We start from the raw sequence: 22,139 nt of genomic DNA, 5'->3' as shown, positions 1-22,139 counted from the left end.
GCGTCCAAAGCCTGTGCTCTGCCATGGGAGAGGCCCGCGTACCGCAAAAAAAAAAAAAAAAAAAATATATATATATATATATATATATATGCAAATCAATCAATGTGATAAACCATATTAGCAAACTGAAGGATAAAAACCATATGATCATCTCAATAGATGCAGAAAAAGCTTTTCACAAAATTCAACACCCATTTACGATAAAAAAATACTCTCCAGAAAGTAGGCATAGAGGGAACTTACCTCAACATAATGAAGGCCATATATGACAAACCCACAGCCAACATCGTTCTCAATGGTGAAAAACTGAAACCATTTCCTCTAAGATCAGGAACAAGAGAAGGTTTCTTACTCTCACCACTATTATTCAACATAGTTTTGGCAGTTTTAGCCACAGCAATCAGAGAAGAAAAATAAATTAAAGGAATCCAAATCAGAAAAGAAGAAGTAAAACTGTCACTGTTTGCAGATGACATGATACTATACATAGAGAATCCTAAAGATGCTACCAGAAAAATACTAGAGCTAATCGATGAATTTGGTAAAGTAGCAGTATACAAAATTAATGCACAGAAATCTCTTGCGTTCCTGTACACTAATGATGAAAAATCAGAAAGATAAATTAAGGAAACACTCGCATTTACCATTGCAACAAAAGGAATAAAATAGGGCTTCCCTGGTGGCGCAGTGGTTGAGAGTCCGCCTGCCTTTGCAGGGGACCCGGGTTCGTGCCCCGGTCCGGGAAGATCCCACATGCCATGGAGCGGCTGGGCCCGTGAGCCATGGCCGCTGAGCCTGCACGTCTGGAGCCTGTGCTCCACAACGGGAGAGGCCACAGCAGTGAGAGGCCCGCGTACGCAAAAAAAAAAAAAAAAGAATAAAATACCTAGGAATAAACCTACCTAAGGAGACAAAAGACATGTATGCAGAAAATTATAAGACACTGATGAAAGAAATTAAAGATGATACAAACAGATGGAGAGACATACCATGTTCTTGGATTGGAAAAATCAACATTGTGAAAATGACTCTACTACCCAAAGCAATCTACAGATTCAATGCAATTCCTATCAAACTACCAACGGAATTTTTCGCAGAACTAAAACAAAAAATTTCACAATTTGTATGGAAACACAAAAGACCCCAAATAGCCAAAGCAATCTTAAGAAAGAAAAACAGAGCTGGAGGAATCAGGCTCCCTGACTTTAGACCATACTACAAAGCTACAGTAATCAAGACAGTGTGGTAGTGGCACAAAAACAGACATATAGATCAATGGAACAGGATAGAAAGCCCAGAGATAAACCCACACACATATGGTCACCTTATCTTTGATAAAGGAGGGAAGAATATACAATGGAGAAAAGACAGCCTCTTCAATAAGTGGTGCTGGGAAAACTGGACAGCTACATGTAAAAGAATGAAATTAGAACACTCCCTAACACCATACACAAAAATAAACTCAAAATGGATTAAAGACGTAAATTTAAGGCCAGACACAATCAAACTCTTAGAGGAAAACATAGGCAGAACACTCTATGACATAAATCACAGCAAGATCCTTTTTGACCCACCTCCTAGTGAAATGGAAATAAAAACAAAAATAAGCAAATGGGACCTAATGAAACTTAAAAGCTTTTGCACAGCCAAGGAAACCATAAACAAGACGAAAAGACAACCCTCAGAATGGGAGAAAATATTTGCAAATGAAGCAACTGACAAAGGATTAATCTCCAAAATATACAAGCAACTCTTGCAGCTCAATATCAAAAAAACAAACAACCCAATCCAAAAACGGGCAGAAGCCCTAAACAGACATTTCTCCAAAGAAGATATACAAATTGCCAACAAACACATGAAAGGATGCTCAACATCATTAATCATTAGAGAAATGCAAATCAAAACTACAATGAGAGGGGCTTCCCTGGTGGCGCAGTAGTTGAGAGTCTGCCTGCCGATGCAGGGGACACGGGTTCATGCCCTGGTCTGGGAAGATCCCACATGCTGCGGAGCGGCTGGGCCCGTGAGCCATGGCCGCTGAGCCTGTGCGTCAGGAGCCTGTGTTCTGCAACGGGAGAGGCCACAACAGTGAGAGGCCCACGTACCGCAAAAAAAAAAAAAAAGAAAAAGAAAAACAAAGTACAGTGAGGTATCACCTCACACCAGTCAGAATGGCCATCATCAAAAAATCTACAAACAGTAAATGCTGGAGAGGGTGTGAAGAAAAGGGAACCCTCTTGCACTGTTGGTGGGAATGCAAATTGATACAGCCACTATGGAGAACAGTACGGAGGTTCCTTAAAAAGCTAAAAATAGAACTAACATATGACCCAGCGATGCCACTACTGGGTGTACAACCCTGAGAAAACCATAATTCAAAAAGAGTCATGTACCCCAATGTTCATTGCAGCACTATTTACAATAGCCAGGACATGGAAGCAACCTAAGTGTCCATCATTGGATGAATGAATAAAGAAGATGTGGCACAAATATACAGTGGAATATTACTCAGCCATAAAAAGAAACAAAATTGACTTATTTGTACTGAGGTGGATGGACCTAGAGTCTGTCATACAGAGTGAAGTAAGTCGGAAAGAGGAAAACAAATACCGTATGCTAACACATATATATGGAATCTAAAAAAAAAATAAAAGGTTCTGAAGAATCTAGGGGCAGGACACAGACATAGAGAATGAACTTGAGGACACGGGGAGGGGGAAGTGTAACCTGGGATGAAGTGAGAGAGTGGCATGGACATATATACACTACCAAATGTAAAATAGATAGCTAGTGGGAAGCAGCCGCATAGCACAGGGAGATCAGCTCCGTGCTTTGTGACCACCTAGAGGGGTGGGATAGGGAGTGTGGGAGGGAGACGCAAGAGGGAGGGGATATGGGGATATATGTATATGTATAGCTGATTCACTTTGTTATACAGCAGAAACTAACACCACTGTAAAGCAATTATACTCCAATAAAGATGTTTAAATAAATAAGACAAAAAAATACATCTTGATCTCAGAGTTATCATTAAAGATAAATGTTGGGGCTTCCCTGGTGGCGCAGTGGTTGAGAGTCCGCCTGCCGATGCAGGGGACACGGGTCTGTGCCCCGGTCCGGGAGGATCCCGTATGCCGCGGAGCGGCTGGGCCTGTGAGCCATGGCCGCTGAGCCTGCGCGTCCGGAGCCTGTGCTCCGCAACGGGAGAGACCGCAACAGTGAGAGGCCCGCGTACCGCAAAAAAAAAAAAAAAAGATAAATGTTAAAAACATGGCTGTGTAAATCTAAAATTTTTAGACATTTAAAGAAAATGGGTGTGTTTACATAGACAGAAGGCAAAATGAAAAGTTAAAAAAGGCAATTTTTAAGCCATATATATATATATATATATATATATATATAGTACAGTCAGTTGTTTTATATTAAAAGTTATGTGTTATAAGAGACATACTATCTAAGGCATAGATGTTATCAATGAAGACCTATTTTTTAGCATATACATTTCTAATAATAGTTCTTTTAAATAGAGCTATGCAATTCTTAAAGAAAAGGATAGCTTTTGTACCTAGTTTTGAAAATGAGATCCCTAACACCTGAATGTTAAAAATCTGATATTTATCAGTATGAGAAAGATAATTATAATCCAGTTCATTTGTACAGGAACTGACAAGGTTTTTCCTTTTAATTGTGAAAAAATACACATAACGTAAAATTGACTCTTTAAACTGTTTTTAAGTGTACGGTTCAGTGGCATTAAGTACATTCATGAAGTTGTGCAACTCTCACCACCACCCATCTCCAGAACTTTTCCATCATCTCAAACAGAGACTGTACCCATTAAAGACTAACAAATCTCTCCCCCTACCCACCCTCAGCCCCTGGGAACTTCTACTATCTGTCTCTATAAATGTGACTATTCTAGGTACCATATATAAGTGGAATCACACAGTATTTGTTATTTTGTATTTGGCTTGTTTCACTGAGCATAATGTCTTTAAGGTTCATCCATGTTGTAGCATGTGACAGAATTTCATTCTTTTTTTAAGGCTGAATAATATTCCACAGTCTATCCACTGCACATTTTGTTCATCCACTCATCAGTTGATGATGGACATTTGGGTTGCTTCCACCTTTTGGACATGGTGAATAATGCTGCTGTGTTGTGTTTTTTAAGTAGTAAAATTATTATAGACTTTTCCTTTAGAACTTCCGCTCCCCCCAGAGTTAATAACTGTCTTTTTTTTTTTTTTGCTTTTGCTTAGTTGTTGGTAATTATCATTAATTTATTCCCAAACTCTTCCTGAGTTGAGTAAATCTCTTCACAACACGAACATTCGTATCAGGTATTCTATAAGTTTCATCTGCTTGAAGAAATCCCTCCTGGTCGGGGGATGAGGGTGGGTGAAATGGGTGAAGGGGGTTACAAGATATAATCTTCTAGTTATAAAATAAATAAGTCATGGTGGTGGAATGCACAGCTTGGTGACTATAGTTAGTAATCCTGTATTATATATTTGAATGTTGCTAACAAAAACAGACATAATAGATCAGTGGAACAGAATAGAGAGCCCAGAAGTAAACCCACACATTTACAGGCAACTAATCTTCGACAAAGCAGGCAAGAATATATGACGGAGAAAAGACAGTCTCTTCAGCAAGTGGTATTAGAAAAGCTGGACAGCCTTCTGTAAATCAGTGAAGTTAGAACACACCCTCACACCATGCACAAAAATAAACTCAAAGTGGTTTAAAGAATTAAATATAAGACATGACACCATAAAACTCCTAGAAGAGTTTCTAGGAGGCAAAACATTCTGTGTCATAAATCATAGCAATATTTTCTTAGAGCAGTCTCCCAAGGCAAAAGAAATAAAAGCAAAAATAAACAAATGGGACCCAATCAAACTTAAAAGCTTTTGCACAGCAAAGGAAACCACAAACAGAACAAAAAGACAATCTACAGAATGGGAGAAAATATTTCCAAATGATGTGACTGACAAGGGGTTAATTTCCAAAGTATACAAACAGCTTATACAACTCAATATCAAAAAACCCAAGCAACCTATTCAAAAAATGGGCAGAAGACATACATATGGCCAACAGGCACATTAAAAGATGCTAAGCATCACTAGTTATTAGAGAAATGCAAATCAAAACTACAATGAGGTATCACCTCACACCAGTCAGAACGGCCAAAAATTTACAAACAATAAATGTTGCTGGAGAGGGTGTGGAGAAAATGGAGCCCTCCTGCACTGTTGGTGGGAATGTAAATTGGTGCAACCACTATGGAAAGCAGTATGGCGGTTCCTTAAAAAACTAAAAATAGAGTTATCTCATTATCCAGCAATCCCACTCCTGGGCATATATCCAGAAAAGAAAAACATATAATTCGAAAAGAGACATGCATGAGCCCCAGTGTTTAGCAGCGCTATTTAAAATAGCCAAGACATGGAAGCAAACTAAATGTCCATCAACAGATGAGTGGATAAAGAAGATGTGGTACATACATACAATGGAATATTGTTCAGCCATAAAAAAGAATGAAATACTGCCATTTGCAGCAACTTGGATGGACCTAGAGATTATCATACTGATTAAAGTAAGTCAGAGAAAGATAAATATCATATGATATCACTTATATGTGGAATCTAAAAAATAATACAGGGACTTCCCTGGTGGCGCAGTGGTTAAGAATCCGCCTGCCAATGCAGGGGACACGGGTTCGATCTCTGGTCTGAGAAGATCCCACATGCCGCAGAGCAACTAAGCCCGTGCGCGACAACTACTGAGCCCGTGCTCTAGAGCCTGCAAGCCACAACTACTTAGCCCATGCACTTAGAGCCTGTGCTCCTCAACAAGAGAAGCCATTGCAATGAGAAGCCCGTGCACCGCAACAAAGAGTAGCCCCCGCTCGCCGCAACTAGAGAAAGCCTGCGGGTAGGAAAGAAAACCCAGCGCAGCCAAAAATCAATAAATAAATGAATTAATTAATTAAAAAGAGAGAACTACAAAAAAATTTTTTTTAAATACAAATGAATTTATTTACAAAACTGAAACAGACTCACAGACATAGAAAAAAACTTATGGTTACCAAAGGGGAAGGAGGGGAATAAATTAGGAGTATGGGATTAACAGATACAGACTACTATATATAAAATAAACAACAGGATTTACTATATAGCACAGGGAGCTATATTCATTATCTTATAATAACCTATAATCAAAAAGCATCTGAAAAACACACACATATATATATAAAACTGAATCATATTGCTCTACACCTGAAACTAACACAGTATTGTAAATCAACTATACTTCAATTAGAAAAAAAAGGTGCTAAAAGTAAATCAAAATTCTTCATCACAAGAAGAAACATTTTTTTTTTTTTTTTTTGCGGTACGCGGGCCTCTCACTGTTGTGGCCTCTCCCGTTGCGGAGCACAGGCTCCGGACGCGCAGGCTCAGCGGCCATAGCTCACGGGCCCAGCCGCTCCGCGGCACGTGGGATCTTCCCGGACCGGGGCACGAACCCGTGTCCCCTGCATCAGCAGGCGGACTCTCAACCGCTGCGCCACCAGGGAAGCCCAAGAAGAAAAACTTTTAACTAGGCACAACCACCTATTGTGATCATTTCACAGTATATGCAAATATCGAATCATTATGTTGTATGCCTGAAAATAATATAAAGTTATATGTCAATTTTACCTCAAAAATATATTAATTTTTTAAAAAAAGATATTGCAGCCTCAAAAAGAGAGAAAGAAAGAAGGAAATAAAGAGAAAGAGAGAGAGAGGGAGGGAGGGAGGAAGGAAGGAAGGAAAAAAGGGGGAAAGGGAGAAAGAAATCCTCCCTAGAATCTTCTGACTTGCTCTAATCTGAGCCCATTGCTCTCCAGACCTGTTTCTCCACTGTTGATGTGGAAGTTTCCTCCATCTTCCCACTAAGGGTTCCTGTTGCCTGTTGAGTGTTGGTTGGACATTGTCTTCTGTTTGTGGAGTTGCCATTGAGAGGTCAAAAGCCACTCTGGTTCTTTGTACATTTTATGAAACCTTCAGTAATCAGGATGTTCTATCATTTCTAGAACATAAAACTTGTGGGGGAGAGGGTTCAACCTAAACACCCTTCTTGCTTGGTCCCCAGTGCAGGAGAAAACAAGTATATTAGGGGTGGCAGAGAGTTCCTGTGGTAGATCAGCAGTCAGTAAACATGGCTGTTATGGGAAGAAAAGGAAAGTGGGTTGTTTTTTTTTAATTGAATAAATATGGTAAATGAATGAATGAATTGCCCTTAAGAATAGGAGAAAGGAAGTCCCCTTTCTTCCCTCCCTCCCTCCTTCCTTCCTTCCTTCCTTCCTTCTTTCTCTCTCTCTCTCTCCCTCTCCCTCTCTCTCTCCCTCCCTCCCTCCCTCTCTCCCTTCCTCCCTCCCTCCCTCCCTCTCTCTCTCTCTCTCTCTCTCTCTCTCCCTCTCCCTCTCCCTCCCTCCCTCTCTCTCTCTCCCTCCCTCCCTCCCTCTCTCCCTTCCTCCCTCCCTCCCTCCCTCTCTCTCTCTCTCTCCCCCTCTCCCTCTCCCTCCCTCCCTCCCTCCCTCTCTCCCTCTCCCTCCCTCCCTCTCCGTCCCTCCCTCCCTCTCTCTCTCTCTCTCTCTCTCCCTCTCCCTCTCTCTCTCCCTCCCTCCCTCCCTCCCTCTCTCCCTCTCCCTCCCCCTCCCTCCCTCTCTGTCCCTCCCTCCCTCCCTCCCCCTCTCTCTCTCTCTCTCTCTCTCTCTCTCTCTCTCCCTCTCCCTCTCTCTCTCTCTCATCTGTAGCCCTTTCCACAAATGGTTCCTTCATCTGGAAGAATAATTTCCCCCACAGACAGTCAGACCTCTTTCCTGAAAATGAAACACACGCAGGCAGCCTGCTCTGGAGGCACCTCCCAGGCTCCACCTGCTTCCTCCTAGTCAAGTGAAAGCGGAGTGACAAGGGGAGGTCCACCAGGCCAGCCCAGGTGACAGAGGAGGAGTGGCCACATCTGGCTCCATCCCACCAGGCTTCAACTGTGCTCTCCACTGCTGGGGGAACCGTCCAGCTCCTTCCTCCATCTCTCTCAGTCTGTCGGCCCTGTGTCCCACCCCCAATGGGCTCCCACGGCACCTCATCCAATTCACCTTTCTCCTTGCAACTTCAGCAATTTAGCTGCTCAGTTCAGTTTCACATTTCTTGGATTAATCCATTTCTGCTACCCACCCTAATCTAACCACTATTTATCTTGCCAAGTCGCCAAGAGAAAAAAACCCAGCCTAGACCTCAAATCACCTTTACTCCTTGTCTCCATTGATGCCACATGCTCCACACTCCTTGGGGATCCAACCCTCCAACTTCAGCATGTCTCCTCTCCAGCTAAACATTCACCTGCCATGATTTTTTTTTAATTAACTAATTAATTAAGTTTTGGCTGCGTTGGGTCTTCATTGCTGCGCGCGGGCTTTCTCTAGTTGCGGCGAGCCGGGGCTACTCTTCATTGGGATGCACGGGCTTCTCATTGCAGTGGCTTCTCTTGTTATGGAGCACAGGCTCAGTAGTCGTGGCACGTGGGCTCAGGAGTTGTGGCACACAGGTGTAGCTGCTCCGTGGCATGTGGGATCTTCCCGGAGCAGGGCTCGAACCCGTGTCTCCTTCATTGGCAGGTGGATTCTTAACCACTGCGCCACCAGGGAAGTCCATGCCATGACTTTTAAAATGTCATCTTGTATATTTCAAAATCGTCAGTATGCGTGGTGGTAAATGGTTTACATGACCACATTAAGAATTCATAGAGAATAGAGAAGACACTGCGACAGCTATGCCCTCCTTAATCATTCCTTTATCTCTCTTTATTTCCTTGGTTGTTATACTCGTCAGGGACTTGACCATGTCCTGCTTAGAATGAATTGTCCCGTCCCTTTCTCAGCTCCACACCACACGCCAGCACCAGACTAACCTTTGGAAAGGTTCTCTCCTCATATCATTCACCATCTCAAAATCTCACTGACTCCCCACTGGCAGCTCCCCAGCCTGGCATCCAAAGCCCTCCACAACTGTGTCCCAATCTACCCTCTACTCACACTAGGCTTTCCTGCCTCTGTACTTTTGATCCATGCCCCTCCCCCCAATGCAACACTCTCCCACCTTCTCCGTATATCTGCTAGATTCACCTTAAGCCTTGCTTCTCCGTGAGACCCTCCCAGGTCACCAAAGCCCATGGTTCATTTCTTAAATTCATCCAACCATCTATCCATCCTTCCTTCCATCTTTTCATTCAGCAAATATTTTTTTTTTTTAGTACCTATTATGAGTCAGGCATTGCGCTGAGTTCTGGGGAAGCATAAATAAATGTCATGCTTTCCGTGCTGATGGGATTGACAGTCCACCATTTAGTTTGCACACACCTTGTACCAGATGTAGTACAAGGCATTTAAAACACGTTGTTATAAATTATCTTCACAGTAACACTGTGAGGGAGGCATTAAATTACTGATTTTATTGACAGTAGAACAGAGGCTCAGTGGGGTCAGGTTATCTGTCCATGGTTACTCCGACGGTAATTAGCAGCGTCTGTAACAGCCTGCCCTGATGCCCGGGCTCCTGGGTGACACTCCTTCTCACCTCTTCCCCCACCTCTTTCTCTTTCCCCTCTTCCCACTCTTTCCTCTGAGTTCAAAGCATTTGGTAATTGATCAAATACTGTATGTTTTCTCTTTGCATTTTCTTAACTTTAATTTTTTGTGTGCTTATATTTCCCCAATTAGATTTGTAAATGTCGAGAGACAGAGTAAGTTGGAAAAGGATGCTGTTAAGAATATTGTGACTTTTACAGAAAAGGATTCATATATTCCAGTTGTAACAGCTTTGTAATGTCAACACCTCAATATTTTATGCAGCTAGAAGGAAGTCATTCATGAGTTAAACATAGATCACTAACACTTTCAAACAGTGACCTCCAAACTTTTAAATTATGAGGACCACTTTATTATTAAAAATTGCAAATCTGCTCATAAACAAAGTTATGCTTCTTTTAGCAACCGATGGAGGAAAGAACGTAGTGACAAACACTGCCGTGCATTTAACGATACTTTGAAACAAATTTGTACTTTATGAACCACAAGCACATATTCCTACTTTTGAAAAATAGTAGATGTAGGTGTAAAACATGATGTATGTGGTTATAGATGATGCAAAACCATGACGAAACTCTTCACCTCCTCAGGCATGCACGTCCCAGAGACTAGAAACCACTGATCTACGAGTTTGCTGACCCTGAGCTGAGAGTGGGCAGGATGGGTGGCACCTTGTAAAGGGGCATTCGTCCCTTCTGAGTCCGGAATTCTCTTTGGGGCGGAATGTTAATGTAGGGCAGAGCTCTGACATTTCTCTCTCTTCCACACTCAACAAGAATACAAAGTGGGGGCTTGCGGGGCTGGGGGCCGGTGTCTCACCTCACAGATTACACAATATAATTACTACAGGTGTTAATGGCATTTGCAGTAGTGGGTTCAGTGCGATGAATTTAAATACAATTGAGTGAGTTCATTTTGCCTGCCTCTTTCCTCTCCGCAGTCCAAGCCTCAGAGGAATCTGAGCTGACAGATAGGAGTTCAGTCAAAGTTGGAAGTGAGCCAACGGTCAAGGTCAACCGCTAAGAGGATGTTTGCCACGGGAAGAAGAGAATCACCCTCCACCCCTGTGCCCTCGGGCGAATCTTATATTGTCACTCTTCTTTGTGACATGGCCATGAGCTTGCAGGAAATCATTTGAAGCAAAAAACTGACAACTTATTGCACAGCTCGAAAAGGCTATTCATTGTAAAGTAATTACCCTCCAATAAAGATGTAAAAAAAAAAAAAAAAGAAAGAAAAGGCTATTCAATATGTTTTTCATACATCTATCAAATACTTCCTTGAAGAAGCCTAGAGATCCTTCTGACATGAGACTTTAAACCTCACAGCAATGCACAGACGTCGGTGGTGACTCTCACTCTTGGCAGTAGAGCTAAAAGGACAGGGGCAGCCTAAATGTCAGTCAGCTGTTACTCCCAGGAAGAGAAGCCCCCCACCATGAAGGACTGCAATGCATTGTTGTTAATTAACTGGCAAAGAGATTGGGTTTAGTTTAAAAAGTGATAATGATTTGGATTCATGACAATCTAACCAATCCAGAGTTTGTCGTGATTTATTCTAGAGAAACATGCACAATACTATTATCTTTATCCCAAAATGCATTTAGAGTTCTTATTATGTACATGGCATAATTAAAAGCAGTAATATTTTATCTTAGGAAATTAGGTGTTTCTTGAACTCTGAAGGTGACATCTATAAATACTCTATTTGGGCTCCCAAGTCTCCCCGGGTGTGAAGAACAGACCTCCCCCTTGGAAAATTCAGCCTCTAACACAATGCCTGGCCCATAAAAGGGCTCAGGAAATAAAATAATGAATGAGTTAATAAACAAGACGCCTGTGGCTTCGGCAAACAAATGTATAAACACAGACACCCTCATTCAAGGAAAACTCAGGCTCGACCCTCAGGCTGATCATCAAAAAGCCACACAGGTTAATAGCTGGTTTTACTATCGTTCTCCCCTTCCAGGTCTGGATTCCTTAGTCTTTACATCAAAAGCACAAGTAGAAAAGGAATCCTCCAAGGTTGTACATCCCTTTTGTGTGATAAATAGTAAAATCAATTCAGGACTTCTCTGGTGGTGCAGTGGTTAAGAATCTGCCTGCCAATGCAGGGGACACAGGTTCAATCCCTGGTCGGGGAAGATCCCACATGCCGCGGAGCAACTCAGCCCGTGCACCACAACTACTGAGCCTGCACTCTAGAGCCTGCGAGCCACAACTACTGAGCCTACAAGCCACAACTACTGAAGCCCGTGCACCTAGAGCCCATGCTCCGCAACAAGAGAAGCCACCACAATGAGAAGCCCGTGCACCACAACAAACTAGAGAAAGCCCAGGCACAGCAACAAAGACCCAACGCAGCCAAAAATAAATAAATAAATTTATTTTTAAAAACTGGGGCTACGCTTACTGCAGAGCCCAAACCAATCGGCCAGATAAAAAAAAGTCTAGGCTCTGCAGGTCATACGGTCATCTAGCCTGTATTTTCCTAAATGTTTTCTTCTCTGGTATCATTAAAGACCTTATTCACCTGCTGGTAAACAATGAATACAGATCAGTGGTCATTAATCAAGGTCTTGGGTCACTTAATAGGATGGCTCAGTGGGTGTTTTCTATTGGGCTGAGCGCCTGATGGGTCATCAGGGTGACCAGGTCGAGCACAGCTGCATTCTAACCACGTTCTGTCTCAGAAGGATATGCCCCTCTCGTTCTCTACCCGCACTTATGGCTGAAGAAAGCAAAACACGTGGGAACACAGGGGCCATATCCGTGCCTATTAGGCCTTCAGATTTGCCTGCTGCCCTCCCCCGCCCCATGAGGCCTGCCATCCAGCACCCCTCTTTCACTGGCATCGGTGTCAGGACTGTAAGAGCCATTAGCTCCCAAAGCCTTCACTGCCAGCATCCACCCTTTACCTTGTTCTCCCCAATCCCGAGAATCGGCGGAAGAGACAAGTAATCCCCATTTACGGAAAAAAAAACTCTAAGAGGCTTTTTATTATTTTTCATACTCCCAAGTAAAAGTCTTTGCAGCACTGCATGAAAAAGCAGTGAGATTTTCAAGTTAAATGTATCTGCATTCCACAAGAGCACCCCCAGCTCACAGAGACAGTCCCACCTCTATCCCTAATACGTGTCGGATTCTGCGCAAGATTTCATGAATAAAAAGGAGTTCTGCTGCTTTTACAAGTTTGACAACAGGAGTCCCAGCAGCTCGGGAGTGGCAAGAGTGGCAATGTCCAGCCACTCAGCTCTGCGAAGGCTCTCGCTGTGCTGTCCCCACAAACACCCTGGTGCACTCCACCCCAGCCTCTGCCAAGATACCCAGGAGAGACAGCAGTTCAGCTCAAAAGGCAGTAGAGGGCTTCCCTGGTGGCGCAGTGGTTGAGAGTCCGCCTGCAGATGCAGGGGACGCGGGTTCGTGCCCCGGTCCGGGAGGATCCCACGTGCCGCGGAGCGGCTGGGCCCGTGGGCCATGGCCGCTGAGCCTGCGCGTCCGGAGCCTGTGCTCTGCAGCGGGGGAGGCCACAGCGGTGAGGGGCCCGCGTACCGCAAAAAAAAAAAAAAAAGGCAGTAGAGCTGGCCCTCTGTATCCGTGGTTCCACATCTGCAGATTCAACCAACCGCAAATCAAAAATAAAATTATTCTTTTAATTCAAGAAAGTTCCCCAGAACAAAACTTGAATTTGCCATCCAACAACTATTTACAAAACATTTGCTTTGTATTTACAGCTATTTACATAACATTTACATTGTATTAGGTATTAAAAGTCATCTAGTAGTTAAAAAAAAAGTCATCTAGAAATGATTTAAAGTACACGGGGGGATATGCGTAGGTTATATGCAAATACTACACCACTTTACATAAGGGACTTGAGCATCTGTGGGTTTTGGCATCTCCAGCGGTCCTGGAATGAATCTCCCTGATACCGAGCCCAGGGAGAGACCCACCAAATGTCATCCAAATCTGATCCTGCAAACAGTGATGTGAAAAAAATATATATATATGCAGAAAAAAGGAAAAGGGGATGCGAAAGGAAAACGAGCCAAAGTGACCAACCAAGAAATGAAAGAAGACGCACCTGCAGAAATACAGCTGCTAAGGAAAGGCCAGCCTCTGTGGAGCAGGGGAGAAAGAAGCCGAATCTGACCAACGTAAAGGGAGTCTCACCAGCTGTCCTGGTGCCCCCCTTCTTGTACAGTCCAGAGGAATTGTTCTATCAACTATTTTGTAAATGCAAGATTTTAATTGTTCTAGAAATACACTGTTAAGAAGCAGGATACCCACTCTATGCCTTAAAAATTTTTTTATAAGTATAAATACATTTTTTAAGAAGTGAGTTCATCGGCTGGTTGGTTGTTTTCAGTACCACCAAAAATTAATGAAATATCAGTTTAAAGGAGGCTTTGATCATAGGCTGGGGCTGGGGGGAGAGTGTGCTGGCAGTTTTTAATGTAACAAGAAGCATAGCCAGATGGCAACTGGAAGTCATAACCATGCATTCAACTTGTAAACATTTCCTATGACTTACTTTATCTCCTTGTTGGCTTTTGGTAGAATTATGTATAAAACTGTTCCCTGACCCTTGCTCTTCCTAATAGAATTGGGCGCTCTCTGTGACAACTTTGTTCTCAGCCCAGCTTTTCCTAATAATGCTGTTAAAGTGCTGTGAAAAATTGGAAAATTTTGAGCATGTAGTGTATATGATATTAAATGATGACCTAGTAGAATTTTAGTTAACAAGTTATCAATGTTTTAAAATCATGGTCTATATTTTTCCAGCTGTATTGAGATATAACTGAGAATAACGCTGTGTGAGTTTAAGGTGTACAATGTGGTGATTTGATACATGCATATGTATCAAAATGATTATCACAGTAGGGTTAGTTAACACCTCTATCACCTCGTATAATTGTGTGTGTGTGTGTGTGTGTGTGTGTGGTAAGAATATTGAAGATCTAGTCTCTTAATAACTTTCAAGTAGATAATACAGTACTGTTAACTATAGTCACTATGCTGTACATTACATCCCCAGAACTTATTCATCTTATAACTGGAGTTTGTACTCTTTGACTAACATCTCCCCATTACCCCCACTCCTTAGCTACTGGTAATCACCTCTCTGCTCTGTTTCTATGTCTGTTTTTTTAAGATTCCACAGATAAGTGAGATGATGCAATATTTGTCTGTCTGACTTATTGCACTTAGCAGAATGCCCTCAAAGTCCTTGCAGAACCTCTTTTTAAGAACAATTTGTCTCCAAATTTTAAGCTGGAAAGTCAATAGAATAACTGGAAAAAAATTATATAGCTTTTAAATTTTTCAATGCTTGCATTAAGAACTATATAGAAATTGATCATCATGCGTATATACTGATCACCAAATGAAAACCAGTAAAACATCAAGTAAAGAGGAAGAAAGTCTGAAAACACAAGGCCTGGTAGAAATCAGGTAGAGAGACAGGGGCTCCCGACCCAGAGAGGTTCTGTAACTTGTCTGACATCACAGAGCAAGACATGAGTCATGCCTTCAGGGTCCGACCCGCCCAGCCCAGGGTTGTGTCCATTACCCCACGTGGCTTCCTTGAGGCAACTCATCATCGTACAGTCATGCATGGCTCGCAAAGCCAAAGAGCCAAAAATGGGTTCAAATCTAGATTTTCTCATTTGCTAGGTTGCCGATGGCAGTGATTCCCAACCCACACTGTGTATCAGGTCATCTGAAGGAGCTAGGAAAAAAATACAGTTTCTCGGACTCCTTTTCCAGAGAGTCCGACTCATTCGTTCTCGGGTGGGGCCCAGGCATTTTAATTTTTAGAGAAACATCCTCAGGTGCAGCTGATTAGATGAAAATCAGTGCTCCATGGCTCTGGTTCTCCCCCCTGGGCACCCACTGGAGTCACTCGGGGGAGCTTTAAAAGCGACATGCCTGAGTCCCATCTTCAGAGAGGCTGATTCACCTAGTCTGAGGCTCAGCCTCAGCACAAGAGCAGGTGACTCCATCGTGTAGCCAGGGACGAGAACCAGTGCTCATGGGCTCCTCGAACCAGGAAGCTCTAGTCTAAGTTATCTCCCAAGGAAGTTTCAGGGACCTGATCATTGCCATTCCTAAAATTCCAGAGCTGTCAAAGCGCAATAAAGGCTTGCTGATAGACTTGTCTAAGGAGGCTCGATGTTAATGGACAGGTGAGAAGGAAAGGGCAAGCTTAAGAAATAACGAGCGTTTAGTATGAAAAGGTCCCGAGGGCAGATTATGCAGTCAGTCAAGCAAACATTACAACGTTATTTTACAAACGCACAGGTGGCACTTTTGGGGGCAGTAGAGGCTACTCTCCAAAGCCTGGCATCTCCTTATTTCCGAGGATATTTCGAGAGTGGAAATGAGCAAATTCTACCCACCTTAACTAATTCCTATCACAGGCAGAATCACTCTTGACCGAGTCTCATGGCAATCCTGCCACAAGGCTCTGGAGAACAGGATAATTCATTTACCAGATGCTGTGCCCCGTAGGTGAGCAACAAAGGATGCTACAATGAAGGCTATGACCCACCAATGGGAATTCATACCATAGAAGAGCTATTTTCCTGAATGACTAAGAAAACTGATCTCCCCATTAAACGTTATTTAGCAAGAATGATAAGTGAACAAGTAGGCTAGCAAAGCTGTCTAGGCTGCATAAGCCACATCTGGAATAAACATGGTGGGGAAGACATTTATCAGCCTATTAACAGGGCCTATTTTGGCATGGAGGGACTATGGTGATTTTTATTGTCTCCTTTATATTTTTCTATCTTTCCTAAATGTTTTATCAAGTATTACTCTTTTTAAAAAATTATTTATTTTTGGCTGCATCAGGTCTTACTTGCAGCACGCGTGATCTTTCGTTGTGGCATGCGGGCTTCTCTCTAGTGTGGCACGGTGGCTCTCTAGTTGTGGCGCATGGGCTTAGTTGCCCCATGGCATGTGGGATCCTAGTTGCCTGACCAGGGATTGAACCCGCGTCCCCTGCATTGGAAGGCGGATTCTCAACCACTGCACCACCAGGGAAGTCCCCTAGAGTAGGTTCTTATACATTTGTTGAACAAGTGAACTTCCTCTCAAAGAAGAATGGTAGCACTTTATAACGATAACATATGTTTATTTACGTGGAGCCATTTTCAAAGCATGTGAGACTTGCAGCTCCAAATGGGATCCCCAGAACGGCAGAACTGACAGCTCCTGGGAATTTCTTAGAAATTCAGTATCTTAGCCTCCTGCTTCCTCCCTCTGTTCCCTCCCCCTACACACACCCCACTGAATCAGTTTTAATAAAATCCCCAGGCAACTCTCATGCCGTTCAACTTTGAGAAGCATTGGTCTAGAGCATCGTCCCTCAACCTTGGCTGCACTTTAGGAATCAATGGGGACTCCAACATACAGATGCCTGGGTTCCAGCCCCCAAGAGTCTGATTTAATCAGTCTGAGAACCAGAATTCTTAAAAATGCCCCCAGTGTGCAGCCAGGGAGAAGAACCATTTGCTCAGCATCCTAGCTTGAGAGCTTCAAAACTCCTGCAGTATTTTGTAAGCCAGTGTCTCACCTTCACAGTGATTTCTCTCCTCTTTACTACTCAACCTTCCCTTATCGTATTACTTTTCCTCTTCCAAAAAATACCTCCTAGTTTCCTTTGTCAAAAAATTTTGCAGTTTACAGAGGACAAAACCTCACGCTGGTCAAGTAATTTGACCATGCTCATATTTCTGGCAAACCATGAAACAGGGATTCAGACCCATAGGTCTGTCCCCAAGGTGTGTGTGTGTGTGTGAGTGTGTGTGTGAATAGATTAATTATGGTAAAACACAGATATCATAAAATCGTCCACTTTCACCATCCTTAAGTGTCCAGTTCAGTGGCATTAAGTACATTCCCATTGTTGTACAGCCAGCACCACCATCCATCTCCAGACCTTTTCATCTTCCCAAACTGAAGCTCTGTCCCCATTAAACACTAACTCCCCCCTCCCTCCCCCAGCCCTTCTTCTTTCTGTCTCTGTGAATCTGACCACTCTGGGCACTTCATACAGATGGGATCACGCAGTATTTATCTTTTTGTGGCTGGCTTACTTCACTTAGAAGAATGTTGTCAAGGCCCATCTATGTTGTGGCATGTGTTAGAATCTCCTTCCTTCTCAAGGCCAAATCATATTCCATAGTACGTATAGACCACATTTCATTTATCCATTCACCTAGTGATGGCCGCTTGGGATACATCCACCTTTTGGCTATTGTGAATAATGCTGCTGTGAGCATGGGAGTACAAATATCTCTTTGAAATCCTGCTTTCTTTGGGGTATATATCCAGCAATGGGATTGTTGGGTCATACGGTAATTCCATGTTTAATTTTTTGAGGAACCGCCATCCTGTTTTCCACAGGGGCTGAACCATTTTACACTCCCACTAACAGGGCGCCGGGATTCCAATTATCCACATGTCTGCCAATACTTGTTTTGGGGTTTGGGATTTTTTTGATAGCAGCCCTCCTGATGGATGTGAGATGTGTCCCTGAAACCCATACCAAGTCTTTCCCTTCTAGAATTTTTCTTCTTAACTCAGTAGCAGTAGCACACACACAACGGAAAGACCTTGATCACAGTGCAGGAATGCGCGAGGATCCACGCCCATTCCATCCCTCTGCCCTCAGCTTGGTGTCTTTAGGTTGGCAGCGTGGAATCATACAAAGCCTCCGCCTCGCTCTAGCCCCCGACCTCCTTGATGTCAAAGTATGCTTCCCCCTCTTTTCTCTTTTCTACACTCTCAGGATTCTCTGTAAACACTCCGGAAACATTTAGAAAAGAAAACAAATCATGTTTCGGGAGAGATCAGCCTATTTTAACTCCATTCATTTTAATGGGCATGCTCTTTCAGGAAACCTGCTCGGACTTGATCACGGGAGCTTGGTGTAGGCAAATTCTCCGCCCGCCCTTCAGAACCTGGGCAGAGGGTGTGGCTCCCAGGCGGGCGGGAGGGTGACTCACAGCGGCTCACCTCTCAGCGGCGGGGGCTCCACCCTGGGCGTGCCGTGCTGTCCTCCTCCCTGTCTTCCCTCCGTGGGCTTCAGCCTCCCAGGCCTTCCTTGCTGCCAGGCTCCCTGGGAAGCTGGGGCTGGAAAAACATGGTGATGAATCACAGCCCCTCTGACCCCTCCAGGGAAGGCAGCAGCAGCTCCAGAATGACTCGTGGAGAATCAGGACCCAAGCTCCCAGCTCAGAAGCCGTGACAGTTTCAGAGCAAATTATTGTTCAAAGGTCTCCTGACCAGAGCTGCTCGCTCCAGAAGGAGGACCACTGCCAACCTGGACCAGAGCAAGCCAGCTGTAATCAGGACGCCGATGGACTTAATGTGCCCAGCAAGTGCAGTCAATTAGGCTTGGGTGCATGCCGACAAGCTAAAAAGCACCCACAGCTGGTTGTTGGGAACGAAATTGGTGCAGCCGCTGTGGAGAACAGCATGCAGCTTCCTTAAAAAACTAAAAATAGAGTTACCATATGTTCCAGCAATCCTACCCCTGGGCATATATCTGGACAAAATTCAAATTTGAAAAGATACATGCACCCCTATGTTCACAGCAGCACTATTTACAATAGCCAAGACATGGAAGCAACCTAAAAGTCCATCGACAGATGAATGGATGAAGAAGATGTGGCACATATATACAATGGAATATTACTCAGCCATAAAAAGGATGAAATAATGCCATTTGAAGCAACATGGATGGACCTAGAGATTATCACACTAAGTGAAGTAACTCAAAGACAAATATCATATATCACTTATATGTCAAATCTAAAAAAGTGATACAAATGAACTTATTTACAAAACAGAAACAGATGCACAGACATAGAAAACAGATTTATGGTTACCGAAGGGGAAAGGCGGAGGGGGGGATAAATTAGGAGTTTGGGATTAACAGATACACACCACTATATAAAATAGGTAAACATTGGGGCTTCCCTGGTGGCGCAGTGGTTGAGAGTCCGCCTGCCAATGCAGGGGACGGGTTCGTGCCCCGGTCCGAGAGGATCCCACATGCCGCGGAGCGGCTGGGCCCGTGAGCCATGGCCGCTGAGCCTGCGCGTCCGGAGCCTGTGCTCCGCAACGGGAGAGGCCACAACAGTGAGAGGCCCGCGTGCCGCAAAAAAAAAAAAAAAAAAAAAAAAAAAAAAAAAAGATAAACAAGAACTTACTGTGTAGTACAGTATCTTGTAGTAACCTATAATGGAAAAGAATCTGAAAAGAATATATATATATGTAAAACTAAATCACTTTGCTGGACACCTGAAACTAACACAACATTGTAAATCAATTACTTCAATAGAAAAAATTAAAAAATAAAAAATAATCACCCAGTGTTGGAATCATAGACTTGTAGCATTTTAGGGCTGAAGGGGATTTTTCAATGTATAACATCAAGGAATTTCAGGATAAAAATAATGTGCAGTATTGATCTTACCCAGAGTCGCGACGGAACTGGCTTACACTGTCTCGTCAGAACCAACTGTTAAATTTTCAGGAAATGTGTGAACCAGTTAATTTCAAGTTGGTAGCTTGAAACGGGCCTTTGGTGGGATCCTCACACCACAGAAATTGACAAACACTCCAAATCAGGGCTTCCCTCTCTCCCCCTCCTCCACCAAGAACTGGGTGTTTAGAAATTTACTAGAACATCATTGATCTTACACAAGCCTTTTATTTATAGATAAGAAAACTGAGCCCCAGAGAGAGGAAATGACTCATCTAGGGTCACACTATAAATTAGTGTCAGAATTCAGAATCCAAATCCTTTCTGTCCTGGTCCAGTGAATGGCTACCTAAAGCACAGCCCTGTTACCCACAGCCCAGAGTCCTGCCAAAAAACAAAGCCACGTTAGAGGGTGTAATTGCAGGAAAAACAGGGAGGGAGAGGTGAATGGCTATCTTGAAAACAGGTTCTCAGGGGAAGAGGTTGCTCACTATGAGGCCCACCCTGGGATTTGCTCTAATAGTTTAAGCTGAGGGATGAGCACTGTTTTTGTCATATTTGTGTGGAATGCAACAGGAAGACTTGGACACAACGGTGTATTTGTGATACCGTCAACAAGAAGAGGCTTGGTTGCCCTTGAAAAAAAGAGAGGAGGGAATTCCCTGGCGGTCCAGTGGTTGGGACTCTGTGCTTTCACTGCCGAGGGCCTGGGTTCAATCCCATGTCAGGATACTAAGATCCCGCAAGCTGCTCAGTGCGGCCAAAAAAAAAAAAAATTAAGTTAAATTTTAAAAAAAGAAAAAGAAAAAAAGGTGGCATGTTTGGAAAACTTGGGATAAACAGATTGACCACAAGTAAGAAGAAACTAAGATTCGTAGCCTGAAAATCCATCATTTTGGCTGCATGACCAGACTTGCTCTACTGTTTCCTGTGACGCACGTGGCTCCCAAAGAAAAGCAAACGGACTTTGATGCTCACAACTTTATCCACAGTGTGACTTTCCTGTCCTTTCACAGCTGAACTCAGAGCCCTGGTTTAGGACTTTTATGGGCAAAAGGAGAGAACACATGCCATAAGCCAGAAGAGCTGGCAGGGGAAGGACAGATGCAGGAGGTGTAAACCCAGACTGGGGGGAATATTCCAATTGGGTCTCAAGAGCTGGGCTCAGAAAGGTGCTCAGAAAGGCCCAGCACCCCCCGCTGGAGAGGGCAGGGAGCCTGGGAGAAACAGAGAGGCCTCTGCTTTTTCCTGGTTTAATCACCCACCAGTGACAGCAGAGCAGGGACTGGGCAGCCCCACTGCACAGGATGAGGAAAAGAGGAAACAGTATACTTCCAAAGCAGGAGGGAAGAGGCGAACATCTCTAAGGGGCTGTGGATTCCTTTCCCTCCACGCTCCCTCTGTAACCCCTTGTGGTTGCTCTGGTCAACCCAGCCTCACTACTGATATGCTCTTCCAAAAATCACTGCTGCCGCCTCATCATTTTCCAGAGGCTCCTCCGTCCCGGCTCCCAGGGCCACCGTCGTGCTCACTCCCTCTGACTCTGACAGCAATGCCCTCCGCTCTCACACACCCCCCCCACCCCACCCTTCATCGCTCTGCCTACGTGAGGCTGCACAGCTGTCACCTCTTTAACCTATGATTGTCCTCTCAGCCCTGAGGATAGCCACAGTCTCACCTGAAGAGTGACATGACTCCTGGTGTCACTGGTGGCAGGACAAGAGGTCCCTCACAATGGGCAAAGGAAAAGAGAACTCAGGTCCTGGGTGGGCAGCCCTCCTGCCCAGACTCCAGATGCCGGCTGTAGAGTCAGGGATGCCTGTGTGAGGGGTGCAGACGGGAGCCAGTCACGTGGAAATATCCAGTCCTTGGAAGGAGGATGCCCGGCAAGGACCCCCTTTGAGGCTGGGCTGTGGAGAACCCTGCTCTCTGGGATGAAACCCAGGAAGCTGGCTGTGCTGGACTAGAACCATATACCTTGCAAATCTGATATTCACTGTAT

General features: G+C 44.0%; 1 protein-coding gene across 1 annotated transcript in view; it reads right to left on the bottom strand.

Annotated features, from left to right (window-relative positions):
* DSP (desmoplakin) overlaps window positions 1–18,864 on the bottom strand; it is a 69,742-nt gene extending 50,878 nt beyond the window's left edge. Inside the window, exon 1 of the mRNA XM_079935486.1 lies at window positions 18,664–18,864. The gene's annotated coding sequence lies outside the window, so the exon portion shown is untranslated. The remainder of the gene's footprint in view (window positions 1–18,663) is intronic.
* Window positions 18,865–22,139: the final 3,275 nt, after the last annotated feature.

The sequence above is a fragment of the Stenella coeruleoalba genome, assembly GCF_951394435.1.
Source record: "Stenella coeruleoalba genome assembly, chromosome: 10".
In the NCBI taxonomy this organism is placed as follows: domain Eukaryota; kingdom Metazoa; phylum Chordata; class Mammalia; order Artiodactyla; family Delphinidae; genus Stenella; species Stenella coeruleoalba.
This window is presented reverse-complemented; position numbering and strand designations above follow the sequence as displayed.